General features: G+C 60.3%; 1 protein-coding gene and 2 long non-coding RNA genes across 14 annotated transcripts in view; 2 read left to right on the forward strand and 1 right to left on the reverse strand.

Moving 5' to 3' along the window:
- LOC120883994 (uncharacterized) overlaps nucleotides 1–14532 on the forward strand; it is a 33517-nt gene extending 18985 nt beyond the window's left edge. Inside the window, exons 1-3 of one of the 3 annotated variants that reach the window (XR_005726140.2) lie at nucleotides 10329–10706; nucleotides 12238–12379; nucleotides 12791–14532. This is a non-coding gene — a long non-coding RNA (uncharacterized LOC120883994). Of the gene's footprint in view, nucleotides 1–10328; nucleotides 10707–12237; nucleotides 12380–12790 lie in introns of those variants that run through there. The other 2 variants (XR_005726141.2, XR_013435843.1) reach the window with 2 other exon arrangements.
- LOC110598854 (uncharacterized) lies at nucleotides 7127–16803 on the reverse strand. 7 transcript variants are annotated; one of them, XR_013435839.1, is made up of 7 exons: nucleotides 15881–16401; nucleotides 15533–15605; nucleotides 13043–13124; nucleotides 12773–12877; nucleotides 12176–12664; nucleotides 8862–11384; nucleotides 7127–7856 (listed from the first exon to the last, which is right to left on the reverse strand). It is a non-coding gene; the product is annotated as an uncharacterized LOC110598854 (long non-coding RNA). The 7 variants fall into 7 exon arrangements; XR_013435840.1 differs by having other exon boundaries at nucleotides 8862–9973; nucleotides 10082–12664; XR_013435838.1 differs by having other exon boundaries at nucleotides 8862–9190; nucleotides 9815–12664.
- Nucleotides 16599–17478, forward strand: part of Rbfox3 (RNA binding fox-1 homolog 3) — a 380462-nt gene continuing 379582 nt past the window's right edge. For all 4 annotated transcript variants that reach the window (XM_078041518.1, XM_078041523.1, XM_078041524.1 and 1 more), the window contains exon 1: nucleotides 16599–16900. The gene's annotated coding sequence lies outside the window, so the exon portion shown is untranslated. The remainder of the gene's footprint in view (nucleotides 16901–17478) is intronic.

Here is a 17478-nt window from a genome sequence, read left to right on the forward strand (position 1 = left end):
GGGGCCATTCCGACTCGGCTGTGGCTCTCAGCACACACAGGTGACCGTGTCCTTCTTCCCCGCAGAAGAGGGACTTGGTGAGGGTCGTCCTGGACTCTCCTTTTGGTTACGATGCACCTGGGTCACGGTGTCCCTCCAGCACACAAGCTGCTGCCCAGTTGGACACGGAGGTGCCGCCTGTCGTCACAGGATCACGTGCAGTTTATTTCCTGGCAGGTGGACACTCTTCCTCCAGAGCGTATCCTCTCACCCTGCGCACACCTGCGCCCTGGCCTTCCTGCCAGGGGAAGTCAGTGGGTCGGGCTCCTGGAAGAGAGATTGTTAGTTCCAAGACGTGTGCACTTAGAAATTAAAAGAGATGATCCAATATCCCCCCAACAAAGGCTTTTACCAACTTACAGTCGTGTCTACCCTGAGGGAAAGGGTGTCTTCTTCTCAGACCTTGTCCTATACTGGATAGAATCAAATATTCTGCCAGTTTGACACTTAATTGTCATGTTTTGCTGTCAGTCAAATTTCGTGGAGAGTGACATGAAGCATCTTTGCCCAGGTGTAATTGTGATCTATGTTTTTCTATATAGTCACTATTTTTCTACTGCTACCTTCTACATATTAATTTTCCAGAACTTTTTGCTTATGAAGGAAAGTAACCTTTTGTTATAAGGGATACAAATCTTTTCTCTGTTGTATGACATTTGAAACGTTGTTTATAGCACATTTTTTCCTACACAGAAGTGATTTTTTTAAAAGTCAGACTTCTTTTCCTTTTATGGGCTCTAACTTTTTCTGTAGTACTTAATCACTTTGCACTCTAAGACTTCAAAACGATTCATGGTATCATTGGCTGATGAGAGGCACCTTCTCAGTCTCTTAGATTTGTGCTTCCTATCCTGGGGAGGCAGGAGGAAACATGGGTTCTCCTAGCTGGGGAAGCTCCCTGGATGCCCCGGCTGCTCTGTTGAGCTCCAGGAGAGGATGGACAGAACCGACAGTTTGCCTTGTGGGGCCTTCAAACAAATGTCCCCTTGTGTCAGGGATGAGCATGTGGGCTGGGTCCGGTGTGTGGGGAAGCCTTGTCCAGCGCCCGGGACGTCATGCAGAAGACCCTGTGCCTCAGGCCTGCCTCACCCATGCCCCACAGCTGGGACGGAGTTGTAGCTGCAGGCGATGTTGGGGCTGGCAGGGACCTTAGGGATCATCCGTGCTGATTTGGGCAGGAGACAGAAGTTCAAGGACACAGACTGCAAATGACAGAGGGGGGCCTGGAAGCCAGGTCCCTCTGCAGAAGCTGGCTCTCCTCTCAGCCCATGTCCCCTCCTTGGCTCCCCTCTCAGCCCATGTCCCCTCCTTAGTTCCCCTCTCAGCTCATGTCCCCTCCTTGGCTTCAGATTGTGTCCATCCATTGCACCAAGGGCTCTGTGAGGACGGCCGTGCCTCAGGTGTCTGTCACCCACGGTGACTGGAAGAACCAGACACATGGGAACCCTGGAACCCCTGGTCATGGGCTGCTGGGAGTGCGGGGTCCTAGGGCAGCTCTGAGGACCACGCAGGCTCTGCCCATGGTCAGTGGGCTCGGAAGGGCTGCTTTGGATGTGGGCCTGACCTATTTTGGGGAAGAGCAGAGTGGAAGCCCTCTGGTCCCTGGGATGGGATGGGTGAGGGTGGGAGTGGGGACACAGCCAGGGGCCCCGTCTTTCCTGCCCACGGCAGCTCCTGGTGAGTGGGCAGGGCTGACCAGGGCAATTGCAGGTGGAGCTGTGCTCCTCGCCTATCTCCTCCTTCAGCAGTGGACATGAGTGCGAGGGTGGCACGCAGGCAGCACAGGACGGGTGCAGAGGTGGCTGTGTCCTCTGGGATCCAGGCAGCCTGTCACCAACCCAGACTGGATCCCCAAAGCCAGTTGGGCCAGATGAGCTGCGTGACGAAGAGGACGAGCCACCAAAGAACCAAAGGCAAACAGCTTCAGAGCCACAGAGAGAAGTGGGGCCCCATCAGCAGGCTCCTCAGAGGGTGTGGGTGCTCAGTGGGGACGGACTTGGAGAGTGATCTGTGTGGACAGAAGCTGGGTGGGAGGGCCAACTGGAAAGCACACGCTCACTCAGGGTGGCACCTCGGGGACAGCTGCTCTGGAAACTCCTGCACGTCACGAAGGGGCAGAAGGACGAGAGGAGCCGCCGATGGCGTGGGAGCAGCCTGCGGTGCCTCACGGTGGGAAGTCTGCACCACAGCTGGGCTGCCGTCCTGAGAAGCTTTTCTGCACCTCCTCTGACGTCCCAGGGCTGCAGGTGCAGCCTTGGGGACAGGTGCCCAGGGGCAGGGCCACTGCTGTGGCTCTGCCTGCCCCGCTCCGGGTTCATGTGCCTCTGTGGCCCTCCCTGGCAAGGTGTGGGTGTGACCCCGCCTGCTGGGCCTTTCCCAGCCCTTCTTACAGGAGCAGTGCAGGGACGGGCCGAAGGAAGGCAGCTGACCTGCCCCTTCGTGGGGCTTCTGAACCCCCAGATGTGGGGGAAGACGCTGTCGGCGTTGCTGGGTGCTGGCCAGATGCTGATGCTGGGAGCCTGGACACCTCCCAGCACCCGCCTCACTCCACCGAGAATCCCATGTGCAACAGGAGAGCTGGGGTGGCCCAGAGGGGGATGGGGGAGGACACAGGCAGCTCTCCCCTGGGCTTCCCGTCAGCACACCCCAGGCACCCTCTGGCTCGGCTGGTGGGTGAGCGCCTGCCCCTGAGCAGTCAGATTCCTGGCTCGTTTCCTTCCCTGGCCAGCCCAAGCTGTCCTCAGGGGCTTCTGCACCCCCCCGACAGTCCCACTGGAAATCATCTCTGCCCTCACTGTGGAGGGTTGAGCTCACCCCGTCTCCCCTCCCCCTCCCTGAGGGACTTGGAGGGTTCTGCACAGATCCCCTGGGACTGGCTGAGCCAGAGTCCCCAGCAGGGCCACCCTGCCCTGCCTCCTTCACTGGGGACACCAGCTCCCTCTGCAGCTGTCCCCACTGAAGCCCGTGCCAGGTGCCGTGTGACCCCAGGGTGTCACTGCCGGCAGTGGCCTGGGCTCCCAGGGGAGGGCTGCGGGGCCTGGGCAGGGCCTGGTGTGCACTGCCCTCCTGTGCTTTGGGAGGTGAGGAACCCAGCCCAGGACCCGGGGACCACACCACGGTGACCTTGTAAGCACCAGCAGGCGTCCCAGTGTGGCCCCACGGCTCCTTCCAGGATGGTTCTCAAAGAGGGACTCCACAGAGGGTCTCTGGGGCCATGGTGGGACTCACGGGCTCTGAGGCTCCTGACCATTGCAACCTGGCCTCTGGGGCACTTGGCCTCACGCCTGGCTGCTCTCTGTGCTTTGCCCCAAGACCTGGGCGCTCCACGGAACCAGCCCTGCGCCTCTCCTCCACCTGCCGTGCACCTGCCGTGGCCTGGGGGACAGACAGCAGGAACTAATGCTGCAGCGGCCAGGGGCCCAGAGATGGGCCCCAGACGCCACGGATGTGACTCCCCAGGCCCTGTGGTGGCTTCAGTGGGTCCCAGGGGACTGGAGCCGACCGTCCAGCCTTCTAGGGGATCTTGGCCTCCTGCCCACTGCCGGCCTCTCTCTCCATCTCCTGGTTACAGGAATCTGTGGGGCTTCCCTGCACCTCATCTCCTCACCCCAATTGTGGGGGGTCCTCCGCGTGAGAGCCCGGACGGTGGAGAACCCCTGTAGCACGAGTCAAGGCCACTCATGCTTTCAGATATTAAATTCTGTTCCGAATATTAAATAATTTCCTCTTCAATGATCCCAGTAAATTTAATTAGCTCTTGTTCTCCCAATAGAGTTGTCTCTGGGTTTCTGAAATGTTGTGTTCACGAGGAAGGAGGTTCAGTGTCCCCCGTGGGCAGGGCTGGACCGTCTCCTTCGGCAGAATCCCTGGGCAGCTGCTGCCCGGGTGCCAGGTGCCCTGTGGGAGGCGGCCAGGACGCAGAGCTCTGCCATTCGTGGGCCAATGAAGTGGAGCAGCAGGAAACCTCGGGGGTCTGCCCAGCGCCCTTCTGCGAGGGCACCTGGCAAGGGGCAGCTATGAAAGGCCTTCTGGACCCCAGAGACCTGGTGCTCTTCCCCAGGGGGAGCAGACGGGCACTTCCCTGTCACTGTCCGAGGAAACGGGTCCCTCCATCATTTATTTCCCCGTCTTACTCCTGAGGCTCTGGGAAGCTGGAGCTTCCCCACGAGGAGTCGCCTCTCTCCTGAGATGCAGAATGGTTCCCCAGGAGGCCAGGCTCAGGCAGTGGCCCCTGGGACCTGCTGTGTGGGAAGGGGCTCCACAGTGCCGAGGGAGGAAGAAGAGGCTGATGTCTGAGCAACAAAGGAGCAGGTGCGGCTCGGCTCTGAGCGCTGGGCTTCCGTTCCTCCCTTGTCCTCCCAAACCGGCCCCGAGAGTGCCTGCCTGCCCCCGGGGCAGGAGGCCTCTGCAGGGCAGGTGGGTGCATCCTCCCAGAGCCCGACGCTGGCTGCAAGTCCACATCGGGGTCCCCGGGACATCTGCAAGCCTCCCCTGCCTGCTGAACGTCGCGGAGTGGCGGGCCTTCCCTAGCCGTGTTCCGGCCGCCGCGTCTCGTTGTTGCGCGATGGTGGTGCTCAGGAGCCTCGGACCCCTTTCCTGGAAGTTGGAGGTGCTCCTTCCCCACACCTGCACTGGCTGTCACCTGGCGACTTGCTGGAGCCACCTGGGCAGGTATCCACGTCCTGCCATCAGAGCCCACCCCACAAGGCCAGCCAGGCTTGGTGTGGCCGCCCCCTGGGTTAACCGTCTCCCGGGTTAGGCCAAGCGCAGGAGCCACAGCTGTAAGCAGCAGCAGGCAGAGGCCTTGCTGGGCACCTGAGTGGCGTCTGGACCCTCGTGGCCTGCTGGCCATCTGGTTGGGACTGGGGCCTCCCTCCTGGTGGGGGTGCTGTCTTGCAGGAAGCCTGTGGTGGGTGCTGGGCAGGTCCTGTGTCACACGGTGACCCAGACTCTCAGAGGCTCACTTTCCTTGTCTGTAACCTGGGGTCATCAAGCCAACCCCTCGGCCCTGTTTTGAGAGCTAGCTGAGCACATGGCTGCCTGGTGCCTCTGTTGGAGGTAAGGAAGTGCCACTTGATCCCCTGCTCCTCTCCTGAGCCATGACCTTTGAAAATAATTTGTCACAAGGAAACTTCAGAGCTGGGGTTCACACCCGATCGGCTGGGGTGGGGGTGGGCCCCCAGCTGCCCCCACGTGTGGACTGATCCTGACTGCACGAGGCCTGCACAGCAATTTCAGACTTGATCTCAGAAGGACCGTCAGGAGTGGGGTGGGCAGAGAGTCAGGGACACTTCCACTCAGAAGGACAAAGTTGCCTCTTGGTCAATCTGTGGCACCGTGGTGACTCTGGCCACGGAGCTACAGACACACACCACAGCAGTGACGAAGCCTCCCTGACCGGGCAGTGACTCATTTGCATAATTAGTGCTGCCCAGGTGCTGCCCGCTGAACTGGCCCTTCTTCCTAAGGCCCTCGCTCTGTGGGCTTCTGGCCTGCAGAGGTGCAAGACTCTGCCCCTGTTCTCTGCACATAAATCCCTCCAGGTGGTTCCCGCATTTATTGGGAGCCGACTGACTACACTGGGCATCAGCTTCTCTGGAACATTTCTAATCAAATTTTTAAAATACTCCTCCTGATTGCAAATGAAATCTGGGTGCAATGTGGTGAATTTAGAACATGCAATAAAATTCAAAAGCAAGACCAGGATCACCCGTGGCCCCCACGGAGGAAGTCGCTGTCAGCCTGGGAGCTGTCCTTCCATTCCCCACGGGGGCTGGGAGTGCCCCGGGGAGCACGCTGCAGTTGTGTTTCACGAACCTTTCCGTTTGGTGGCTTACCCACGCTTTGCCGTGGCATTCAATATTCTCCTACGGTAGGATTTTTAATGAGTGCACGAATTATTTACCCAGCACCCTGGAGTGGGACGTTTAGTTTGTTTTCCATCTTTTGATGTTATAAGCAATGCTGTAAATATGCGAGCACATAAATCTTCCCAGATAAACCTTTGCGTTTGTTCCCGAGTTTCTCCTTAGGGTAAATTCCTGCGCGTGGAATTGCCGAGTGAAAGGTTAAACACATTTCGAAAGCTTTTGATCCGAGTGCCAATCTGCCCTCCAGAAAGATCAGGGTGACTTGGAACCCCACCAGCAGGCGAGAGGAGGGTCCGGGCCCACCACGCCGGCGTGGTTGGCGTCTTCCGAATCTGGCTAGCGGGGGAAGAAAAATGGCAGCGAGCTTTTGTTTTGAGCTGTGTGGCTCTGGTGACTGTGAGATGCGACATTTCCCCGCTCCGGGTCATTTCTATGTCTTCTCTGCCAGCCGCTCTTCCTGTCTGGGCTGCTCGGCATATGTGCCTGCCTTTGGTATTTAAAGATGGCGTTGGAGGAGGTGGCCGTGCTAACGCGTGGGAGGGTGGACGAAAATATTGATAGCCGGTGGCAGGGCTCCTCCGTGGGCGGGTGCTTCCTGGTGTCTTCCTCAGAGGCTCGCCACGGGCCGGTCAGGGAGCCCACTCCCCCTCTGCCTCACCCAGCGCTGGAGGGTGGGATGGGCAGGGTGGGCTTGTCCTGCGCCCGTCCCACCCCAGCCTTCTGTGGGATGGACTCCCGGGAGGGGCTCTGTCACTGGGCAAAGGGCCAAGTTGGGGATGATGGCCGTGGGAGTCCTGCCCTGGTGTTGGTGTGACACAGGGAATGTCGAGGGCCACGCCCACGCAGCCCACCTGCTGGCCGCGTCCTGAAGCTAGGTCCTTTGGGGTAGGACAGAGATGAGGCTGATGAGACCCAGACCCCAGGCCCAGGGCTCCAGCGGGTCAGAGGTGAATTTTCTCGGGAAGGTCTTCAGGAGGCCTGGCTCTGCTCCCGGTGCCCTGCCTTTGGTCCAGAGGGCTGACGATTCACCATGTTCCAGCCCCCGCCCGGGACATGGAGGCCTCTGTGGGGCGCTCGCCCAGACAGCAGACCTCACTTTCCTCTACTCCTGTGGGCCAGCACCCAGCACAAGCTCACAGCTGGGTGCCAGGGAGGCCTGGACAAAGGGGGTGGCGGGTGGGGGCTGGGGGAGGGGGAGGGGCACCAGCTCACCCCGTCACAGGTGGGGACGTGTTTCCTCAGCGCTGACCTCAGAGAGTCTGGCTTTGACATTAAACAAGCCCCGGGGCCGCCCGAGCCCACCTGGCAGAAGGGGCAGGGCCGTTCCAGCTTACTTGGCCTGTGGGCTGGGACAGGTGGGACACTGGGCGTCACCTGGCTGGGGGGAAAATGCTCGCCCCCTGCCCTTGCTCACAGGCACTGAGCACTGGGCGGGAAGAGCAGGTGGCTGGAGGGGACAGGCAGGGTCGTCCCACAGGAAGTGGCGGGCCAGCTGCCCTTGCACAGGACCTGGCCATGGCCTCTCTGTGTCTCCATCCTCCTCCTCCCCGGCCTCCCACTGGGCACTCTCCTGCAGATTACCAAAGGCCTAGCCACAGGTTGCCCCATGTCACCGGCTATCTTGATGACTTCAACATGTCCTTGCTCTAGGAGCTACTGCCACACACCTTTCCCGGGAGCCACCCCCACCGCCGTCTCCCCACAGCACGATGGATGGCCCTGCTGACTGCGGGCGGGTGGGCAAGGGTGGGCCACATCTTTGCCCCGTTCACTTATTTTTAATAATAAAACGTGTCCATTGAGGGGTTCTAACAGGCTGGTCTGCAACATTCCCAGACTGGAAATAACCCAAACGCAAGCACACAGTGGACGGCTGCAGCCATCCCGGCGGTGAAGAAAGGGATGACCGTTGCTACTGCTGCAGGACGGGTGCTCCTAGGGACGGTGCTGCGTGGAAGAAGCCAGACAAACGGGAGCAATTATATAAAATTCCCAGGAAATAAAAGCCACTCTGCATTAGATTTGTGGGGCAGACCCCCTGGGGCTGGGCAGGAGGGAGCCTTCAGGTGCCGGAGGCCTCTGCCATCTTGATGGTGACCCCGTGGGCTCTCCTGTGTCCAGAGGATAACTGTCCCCTTCAAACATGTGGTCTGCTGTTTGCCCACCACACCCCAAGAAAGCTCTTCAAAACCACGCTGTGACCCCGGAGTCCGTGGGCAGGGGCCCTGCCACTCTGGGGAAGATGGGTCCAGCCGCCCTGAACTTGGCAGGGCCGTGAGCCCTGGAGAGATGGGAGGTGGGGCTGGGCGCCCTGAGGGTGAGTCGGAGGGGGAGGGTGGCCTGAGCGTGGAAGACAAGGCTGCCGGCCCAGATGGCTCCCTGTGAGCTGGGGTCCGGGCCTCTTCTTCCTGGGTGATCTGGGCATCTTGACCACAGACACCAGACGAAGCGGATCACGTGAAGATCTGCAGAGGACTAGATGGCCCCTGGCACCAGGGACCTGGGAGTCCCTGGGCTCGCCTCTGGGTGTAGCACCGACCTCGGGGCAGAGCCCACCCCTGCGCGGCCACTGGCCTTGCACTGCAGATCCACAGAGCCTTGGTCCTGGGCTCCCTGCTCAGGGAACGTCCCCTGTGATGCAGCCCAGCAGGCAGGGACTGCCACCCCTACAGGAGCTGAAAAGCCTGGACACCACTCGCCCAGCTTCCCTTGTGGCTCAGGGCAGCCCGTGGCCCGGACTTGGTCAGTGGGATGAGCCCAGGGCAGGTCTTGACCCGGGAGCTGCTGGGTCCCAGGTGCGGAGAAGAGGGGGCGTCTCCTCTCCCCTGGGGAAGCTGTGGCAGGGGGTAGGAGTGTCACACTGTTGGTGCTGAAGTGACAATCTAGGTGGCCCCAACAATGACCGTAGACTGGCGGCTTAGCACAAGGGTAGGTTCCCCGGGGCCCACCCACCTGGTGTCGCGGGCAGGAGGCCTGCCCAGGGGAAGCTCAGTTCTGCCTGTTCAGCAGGCCGTGCTGGTGAGGTTCTCATGCTGCGCTGGTGCAGCCGAGTTCGGAGGGCGGAGCTGGCGGGAGATGGCCAGGGGGTGAGGTGCAGCAGGAGTGAGTGGAGACACCACTTCAGGTCTGGATGTCGGTGCCCAGGAACAGGGTGCAAGTACCAGCTTGCAGCCTGCGCTGTGGCCGTGGACTGAGTGCTGCCCTGCAGGATGTGGGCAGCTCTGGCCCCTGCTCTCCACCTGCTATCTGTGGGGCGGGGCCTCTGGAGACCCTGTGCCATTCTAGGAGGGCGGAAAGGGGGGCAGGGTCACCTCACAACACCTGCGGGGGTCAGCGTGAGCAAGTGTGCCTGCAGCTGGAGCGGCTGTGGTGGGGTCAGACCCTGGTAGCCATTTGCTCCAGAAGATGGTCTGCACTCTGCACTCTGGGTGGACCATGGCCCAGAGGAGGTTGGGTCACTAGGGGAGGGACTTTTTCAGCTCTGCGGGCTCTTCCCCAGGAAAGGGTTGTCTCAGGGGGTGGTGAGTGCCCAGCACTGCAGTGGTCTCTGGGTGACACCCTCTGTGTCAGGGATGTTGGATGAGGTCAGATGGTGTCCAGGGTTTGCCTGTCCTATAGCTTGTCTGAGTTGGTTAAGAAAACACTCCTAGTGGTGGAAGAGCCAAACCCGCCCCAGTGTTTGTCCCCTGCAACCTGGGAATGTGGCCTTATTTAGGAGCAGGGTTTTTGCAAAGGTAATGGTCAAGATGAAGTCATACTGGGTTGGGTGAAAGACCCACACAGAGAACCCATGTGAAGACAGGTGGGGTTGCAGCCAGGATGCCACAAGCCTGGGACCACCAGGGGTTGCAGTGCCCACTGGAAGCTGGGAGGGAGGCAGGGCATGGGTCTTGCTCACTTCTGACCTCCTCGAGGGACAGCATTTCTGTTTTAAGCCACCCATTTTGTGGCACCCTGCTGCAGCAGCTCCAGACCCTAGCCCGTCCTTCTGCATGGCCTGGGTGATCTCTGCACCCCACCAACAGGCATAAGGTCTCTGGCTTCATCCTGCAGAGTCTACAGTCCTGGAAATCAAATGGGAAATTTTTGTTGTGTTTCGTGATGCCACGTCCCCCACCTTTTTCTTTTAAAAGTATTTGATGCTCATCGTCAAAATTTTAACATCCACAAACGTTTGAATGAGATTAAGGCTTGGATGGAAATGCGAAGAGAACGTGTGTGCGTTTCCTGCTCCATCTCGCTCTTGGGAGTGTGGAGCCAGACGTGGGCCCTCATTATTTCCGGGCTCCATCTCTCTGCATCCTCCCCCAGGGTCTCTTCCACTCCTCCTCCTGCTCCTGGCTCTCTCCAGCTTCTGAACCGAGTGTGCATGTGCTTCTTGCTGAAGGTGATGAGGAGGCTGGGGAGAGAGCCCATTAAAATCCAGACGTTTTGCCTGCACAGCCCTAAACACCTGGACCTGGGGAAGCAGAGAAACAGGCTGATTTTCCAGCATATCCAGATATTTCTCATCCTGTGAGCACCCCTCTCTTCTCCGTCCTCCGGAAAATCCATTTGTCCAGAGGACGTGCACTCTGCCCGCGACGCAGCCCGCGCCTCCGTTCTCTCCCGACTTCTGCTCAGATCCGGCTGAGCACATCCACACAAAAGGGACAAGAGCTCTGCTTCTGTGGAACCAGCTCGGCACAGACCTTCTTCCCACGGGATTGCCTGGGGTTGCCTAGCAATCTGACACCACCCTGCCGCAGCAGACCCACGGTTTGGATGGATTCTTCCTATTTTTAATTTGTTCTCTGGGTGGGTATTATTGTGCAGTCACAGGCTGAGCTCAAAACTGAGGTGCGTGTCCCGCTCAAAACATGCCTTTGAGAGGCTGCAGGGAAGAGCCTGCTGAGCCCGCTGGGGACCGTGGCACCCGTCCTGGGAGGCTCTCGGCCCTGGCGGTGGCTCCTGGTTGTCAAGGTGGACGGTGTCTCAGACAACTTCACTTGCTGGTCCCCTCGTCCCCCAGGCCTTCCCTGCCCTCTGAAGGAGGCCTGTCGTCAAGTGCCGTGGACCTGGACCCGCGTGGACCCTGCACTGAGGGCCCTCCCTCTGACACTTCCTGTCCACCCGGGGGAGGGGCGGGGGATGATCTGTAAAACCCCAGCGACTGGGTGCTGCTGCAGAGCCTCACTCCTAGCCCAGTGGGCGGGGGGTGGGGTGGGGGTGGAGCTGTGGCCACACCTGCCCACACCTGCCCACACCTGCCCGCACCCCAGGGCCGTGGCCCACTTGCAGCATTGAGGCTACGCCCACATCCTGAGCTGCTGGTGAGATGCCCTGGGCCTCAGTCTTCTGTGACTTCAGGGGCTGCCCAACATGACCTCTGAGGTTGCTCCGGGCCATGGTGACTTCTGAGAGAATCCAGAGTCTGGATGGCCACGCAGAGGAGGAGAAGGGAGAGGGGCCAGGCTGCTGCTCTGTCTGGGGAGCCTGCAGGTCGGGGAGGAGCAGGCTGAGGTCTAGACGGGCGGGCAGCAGGGTCATCCACCCAAGTGGACCCAGGAGACAGTGCCTCTGGGAGATGGGGAGATGAGGCCCCTCCGGGTGACCCTGGAGGGCACTCCTGTGGGGTGTCAGGTGCCAGCATGGAGGTGGGGGAAGTCTGTGAAGGAGAGAAGGTGGGATGGGGAGAGCAGTGCCCAGGAGTCCTGGACGGACGCAGGAGGCCCAATCCCACCTTCTGGCCGGTGGCCAGGACCCCCAGAGCAGGAGAGCTGAAGAGGCACTGCTGAAGGAGAGGACCTGAGAGGAGGGTTGGGAGGGAGCGGGGAGAAGGACTGAGGCTGGAAACGGGGTGAAAGGAAGCGCTGCCAACACGAGGCGGTTCCCAGGGGGAAATCCTAGGTCCTCCAGGGACAAGGGGGGGACAGGGGGTGATGTGTGGACAGCTGTGAAGGTGCGGAGCTGAAGCCCCTGGGGCTGAGGCTGGTGAGTGAGGGCGGGGCCCCCTCCGCCCACAAGAATCGCTCTTACACACCTACCTGTGTTTGCTCTTACACACCTACCTGAGTTTGCTCTTACACACCTACCTGAGTTTGCTCTTACACACCTACCTGTGTTTGCTCTTACACACCTACCTGAGTTTGCTCTTACACACCTACCTGTGTTTGCTCTTACACACCTACCTGAGTTTGCTCTTACACACCTACCTGTGTTTGCTCTTACACACCTACCTGTGTTTGCTCTTACACACCTACCTGTGTTTGCTCTTACACACCTACCTGTGTTTTTGCGCAAGGAGGACGTTAGTCAGTTGTTCCAATAATATGTTCCATTTCCCCAGATCTCGCGTGCCCTCCACAGCGATTCAGCGCTCCGCAGTGTCCCTCAGGGCTTGGACTGCAGCCCAGGGAGGAGGCCCTGTGTGCGGGACAGCAGTCAGCCAGCCTGGACGGTGGTGGGGAAACACCAGGTGTGCGTGGCAGGTGGGTGCGTGGCAACACAGGGATTCGCTCTCTTGGACTCAAGGGCCCAGTGAGGCGCTGGTACCAGGCGGCAGGGTGAGCTCGGGCAGGCCAGGGTCATCTACAGACCTGACATTAATGGTTGACAAGGGAAAGAAGCCCCGACCGTTTCAGGTTGTGTTGTTTAATTGTGGCGTATCCAATTTTGGCTCACGCAGACGTGGATGTGCAGGGTGGTTAACATAACAGCGAGAGCGTCCCTCCTGTCCAAGGCTCCCTTGGGCTGCTACTCTTTGATGGAAGGGTCTGGGAGAAGATAAAGGGGTTGCCCAAGAGTTTATAAGGGCCCCTTTGGAGGAGTGAGAGAACCCGGGGCCCACACGCCCTGCCGTGATGTCCGGAAGGTGGGCTGACCTCCTTTCTCTTTCTCAGCTCACCAGAGCCACCCTCCTGTTTGCCAGAGTAGACCAAGTCGCTTCAGAGGGCTGAAACCGGTGTCTCCAGGACATACCAGTGGCGCTGTACAGAGAGAGGAGTAGAAAGTCCAACCAACCTGGCCCAAGTGCAGAGAAGAACCTGGAAGAGTTTCTTTTGTTGTCCAAAGGGCAGAAGGCATTCCACCGATGACTGCTCTCATCTGGACAGCCACCTCCCGCCATCCCTCTGTCCCATCCTTGGACCTACCCTCTCTCTTGCTGGATCACTGCTTCAGCTAGTCCTATTGCCTGATTTCATGCTTTCCTCCCTTGTTTTGTTGGAGCACATCCTGTAGTAAATGAAAAATGGTGTTTGGGAAATCATTCTTTAGGGACCTCACTTGTGCAAACGTCTTCACTGTAGTCTCCTGTTGGACGGCTACTTTGGTGAAGTAGGACCAGAAATCATCATCTGCCAGCCCGCTGAAGGCACCCCTTCGCTGTCATGAGCTTGGCTTGCTGCTGTCGCGAATTTCAGGCGCGGTTCTCATTCCTGGAAACCTGGGGAACTCTTTGGTTTCTCATGATACTAGGTGGGTTGGTTTCCAACCCTTGTGGGGAGAATCTGAAAACTCATTTCCTGGAAGATTTCTTGAATTAAGTGATTTGTGATTCCCTCTTTGCTCGCGCTCTCTCTGCAGGGAGGAGTCCTCGGTGGGGCTCCCGTCAACAGGTCACCCACCTTCCCCCCTTTCTCACCCCTCCCCTCTCTGTCTCTTTGCCTGCTGCTGGGACTCTCTTCTGCTTTGATCTGTCTGCTGAGGTTTTGGTGTGTGTGTGTTTGGTCCTCATGCCTTAGTTTCCCAGCCCTTCTGGTTCTCTAAATGTTCTCCTTATAATAGCTTCTGCTCTTGGTTCTGGGGTGCACTATCTCCTCGGATCTCTTTGAGGATATTAAATGTGGCTACTTCTGACATTTTCTCCTCCCTGGCTAATGTCTCTTCCCCCACTCTCCCATGTTTTGGTGGCTTCCCAGGGTCCAGGCTGTCCTGGAGCTCTGGCTGCTCCCCTCTAAGAAGGGGCTGCAAAGCTGGCAGAGCTCTGAGCCTGGGCGAGGCTTGTGCCCTGGAGCCTCCCTCTTGGGGACACTGGCTGGGATCCTGAAGGGGAAGCAGCACAATGATGTCTCCTTAGGTTTCTCCTTTTGGTACTGATCAGATTCCCCAGAGGAGACTCTTCCGGCCTCCGAGCTGGGTGGAGGGCAAAGGTCAAGATGCCATGCTAGGGGGTCTGAGCGGGTTTCCATGCAGGATGCCTTTCCTTCCTCTGCGTCAGGTCCCCAGGGCCACCCCACATCTCTGGGCTTCCACCTCCCCTCCCTGCCCAGGTCTCTGGTTCTGCGGCTTCTGAGCCTTCGAAGCCCTGCTGGCCGGCCTTGCCCACCGCAGGTCAGCTCCCGCTGGACTGCCAGGCCACCCCTCCGCGGGCTTCCTGAGCCCACAGTGCGTTGCTGGTGCCCTTTCTCCTGCTCTCAGGCCTGTGGGGGTTCACACCTTAACAAAACAGAACAAAACGGAAGACCAACGTTCCCTTCTGTAGCGTTAGTGGTTTTCAGAGGAGCCCTGCGTTTGGGGGCATTTCCCATCCGTCGGAACCTCCCTCTGTGTCTTTCCTCCTTGTTATCACAAAGGACTGTTCTCAGCTCTTCCCCACGCACTCGCTTTAAAAATAAAGTTGCCAAATGAGAGGTTTCAAAAGTCTGGGACGACACTCTCATGGAAGGACTCCTGATTGGTCGCCGCTTGAAGACACACAGACTATCCCTGACCCTCTTTTGTGGCAGGTCCCCATGGATGGTGTTGGGTCTGAAGGGAAAAATCCCTGGGGCCTGTCCCCAAGGGGCATCATCCTGATGGGCAGGTGCCAGCTTCAGTTTGCCACCCCGGGGTGTGAGTGGGAAGTGAGCTGAGCCCTGAGCAGGGGCGGCTGGGGCTGGAAGAGGCACTGCTGTCTTCAGAGCTTCCCCAGCAGGACCTGGAGGAGGACTGGGGGCCTGCGCCCGCGCCTCTCCACTCTTCCTCCTGGTGTTTAGGGCTGGGCCATGTGGTGCCCAGCTGCCTGGGAGGCACACACAGCCCTATGTGGGGAGCTGGGGACCTTTCTCTCTGGAGGAGGACGCTGGAGGAGGCCTGGAGGGCAGTGGAGCCTGGACCAGAGCGGGCTCCCAGAGCAGAAGAAACACTGGGGAGAGAGGGGTGCTGCTGGCCTGCCTGTAGGGATAGGTGAGGGATGGGGCGCGGGTGGGCCCAGCCACCAGTCGCCGGCCATGCAACCTGGACCATCTGACAGCAGAGGATGTAGACAGCCAATTAGGCCTTTTGAGCAGGGATGTGCCATTTCAAATCCGGGGCTGGGGAAAGTTCAGTCAACCAAAGAGCTGCCTCGCTCCAAGACAAGGTATTTATCTGGTGCTTAGCTGCAGGGCCCAGCAGCTTCCGTGGAATTGTAGAGCACGATTCCCATCGGCCAAGACAGATCAATGGCCCAGACAGGCCGAAGGGCCAGAAATTAAAAGCACTAAGCTCGTGAGTGGGCAGCAGCCACTTGCCTTAGACGCTGTCTACCCTTGCTCTGCAGCGAAGGCGGCCAGCCATCCAGGGACCAGGGGGCTTCCTTCATGCCCCTCTCGTCAGCCAGCAGTGCCCCACCTTCCAGACCCCACCAGACCCCAGGTTCCCTGACACCCTTCTCGCCTCACCTTGGAAAGCAGTACAGTCAGGTGCGAGGAGGAATCCGATTGTTCCAGAAGCAGCACCCACAGTCAGAGCCACCTGGTGACGGGTTTTCCGGTTTTCGTTTGTTTTCATGCTGAGGACGTGGCCCAGCTCCCCAACCCAAGCACTGCCTTGACCTCTTTTGTTTCAGAATCCCTGCCCAGGCCTGCACAGGCCCCTTCTGGTGCTGAAAGCCAGGCCGCTGACCCCACTGCCCTCCCTAGGTCCCACTCCACTCCGCTGCCTCTGCTCTCCACTGAGAGAGACCCTCCCAGACCCTATATGTGATCCCTTACTCGGGCCAGAGGAGGCTGGATTGGGACAGGAACTACCTGCTCTTCTGACCTAGGTGGAAATGTCTCATGTGGCTTCTGAAAACTGGCTCCAGCCCTGTCCTGGGGTGGGCCTGGTCACTTTCTGCTGTGGATCCCCAGGAGGGCAAACAGGGAATTCCAGGCCTATTGAAGTTCTTCTAGGGATTAAGAGAAAGGGAGGCTTGGAGAGGGGACATTCATTCCTGCTGCTCCTTGAGTGACCAAGTTCCATTTCTGGGGACCCCCCAGCGCGGAAAGGAAAAACGGGCCCAGAGACGTGCAGGCGGGAGTGCAGGGGTTCTGTTACAGGCCCTCGGTGCAGAGGTCAGCTGGAGGGAGGGAGGGGAGTGGGGAGTGGGGGAGGCAGGACCTTGGGCGGTGCTCAGGGGAACGGGGTAGCCCTGGGCTCTGGGGTCCCCAGCGCGCCGCCCACCCCTCCCTTCAGCTGCACCGCCTCGCTGTCGCTGCGGGCCGCCAGGGTGCGTCGGGACTCAGCCCGCCAGGCCGTGGCCCTCCCCGCCCCGCCGCCCTCTCTGGCCGCGCGACCGAGACCGCCAGAGCCCCCTCCCTTGCCACGCGCTGCGCGCTCCTCCCGAGTCGCCGCCGCCGCCGCCGCCGCCGCCGCGTGCTCCTGCTGCCTTCTCGCTCCAGCCGAGCCAGCCAGAGGAACGAGAGAGAGAGAGAGAGAGAGAGAGAGAGAGAGAGAGAGAGAGAGAGAGAGAGAGAAAGAGAGAAGGAGGGGGGAGAGGGGGAGAGACAGAGAGAGGAGGCGGCGAGGGAAGAGGGAGCGCGAGCGCGGAGCCGCGGAGCTGCTCCGAAGCCGGCGGAGCCTCTCGGACAGCGGCCGGGCACGGGCCCCAGCAGCGCGCGTGGTCGGAGGAGAAGCCGCCGCAGCCGCCGCCCGAGCTCGGCCTCGCGCGCCCCTCGCCGCCGGCTCGCCGGTGCGGCCCCGGGACGCTGCTGCCCGCTCGGCGGCCGGGATGCAGCCGGGGCATGGCCGCCGGGGCCCCGTCACCTGCCGCGGGGAGCGCTGAGCCCGTGAGTAGCCCAACCCTCGTCGCCCGCCTCGCCTTGCCACGGTCGTTACCATCGCGAGGAGCTGGCTGGGGGTGGGGGCACGGCCCGGGGAGGGGCGCGAGGGACCCCGCAGTGGGAGGCGGGGCTGGCGAGGGCGCGGGGCTGCAGAGCGCCGCCAGGGACCGACCCGAGGTCGCGCGGGGAGGGGTGGCGCCCTTGGGGTCAGGGGTCCTGCCGCGGGGTCGGGGTTCTCCGGGTTCCTCGGGGTTGGGGTCAGGGCGCGTGGTCAGGCAAGGGACTAGAGGGGCGATTTTGTGAATGGGAAGGCCCGGGGTTAGGCTCTGTGGAGAGCTGGGGAGTCCCGCGCGCTGCGTGGCCGTGGCTGCGGCGGCGGCGGCACAATGCCCGGCTATGGGAACTCCCCGGCGGGGGGAGGCCGAGATGCGCGGAGATCCCGGCCGGCGGGTCGCGTCTGGGGAGGCGGCCCGAACCCGCACGTTTGGGAGCAGGGACTGGCGACCCCGCAGTGGTGCAGCGTGATTCTCCCGCAGCACCCAGGCCCAGGAAGCCCCGCTGGGTCCTCTGGGAGGAGGGTCACT

This window comes from Ictidomys tridecemlineatus, chromosome 3, assembly GCF_052094955.1.
Source record: "Ictidomys tridecemlineatus isolate mIctTri1 chromosome 3, mIctTri1.hap1, whole genome shotgun sequence".
Classification (NCBI taxonomy): domain Eukaryota; kingdom Metazoa; phylum Chordata; class Mammalia; order Rodentia; family Sciuridae; genus Ictidomys; species Ictidomys tridecemlineatus.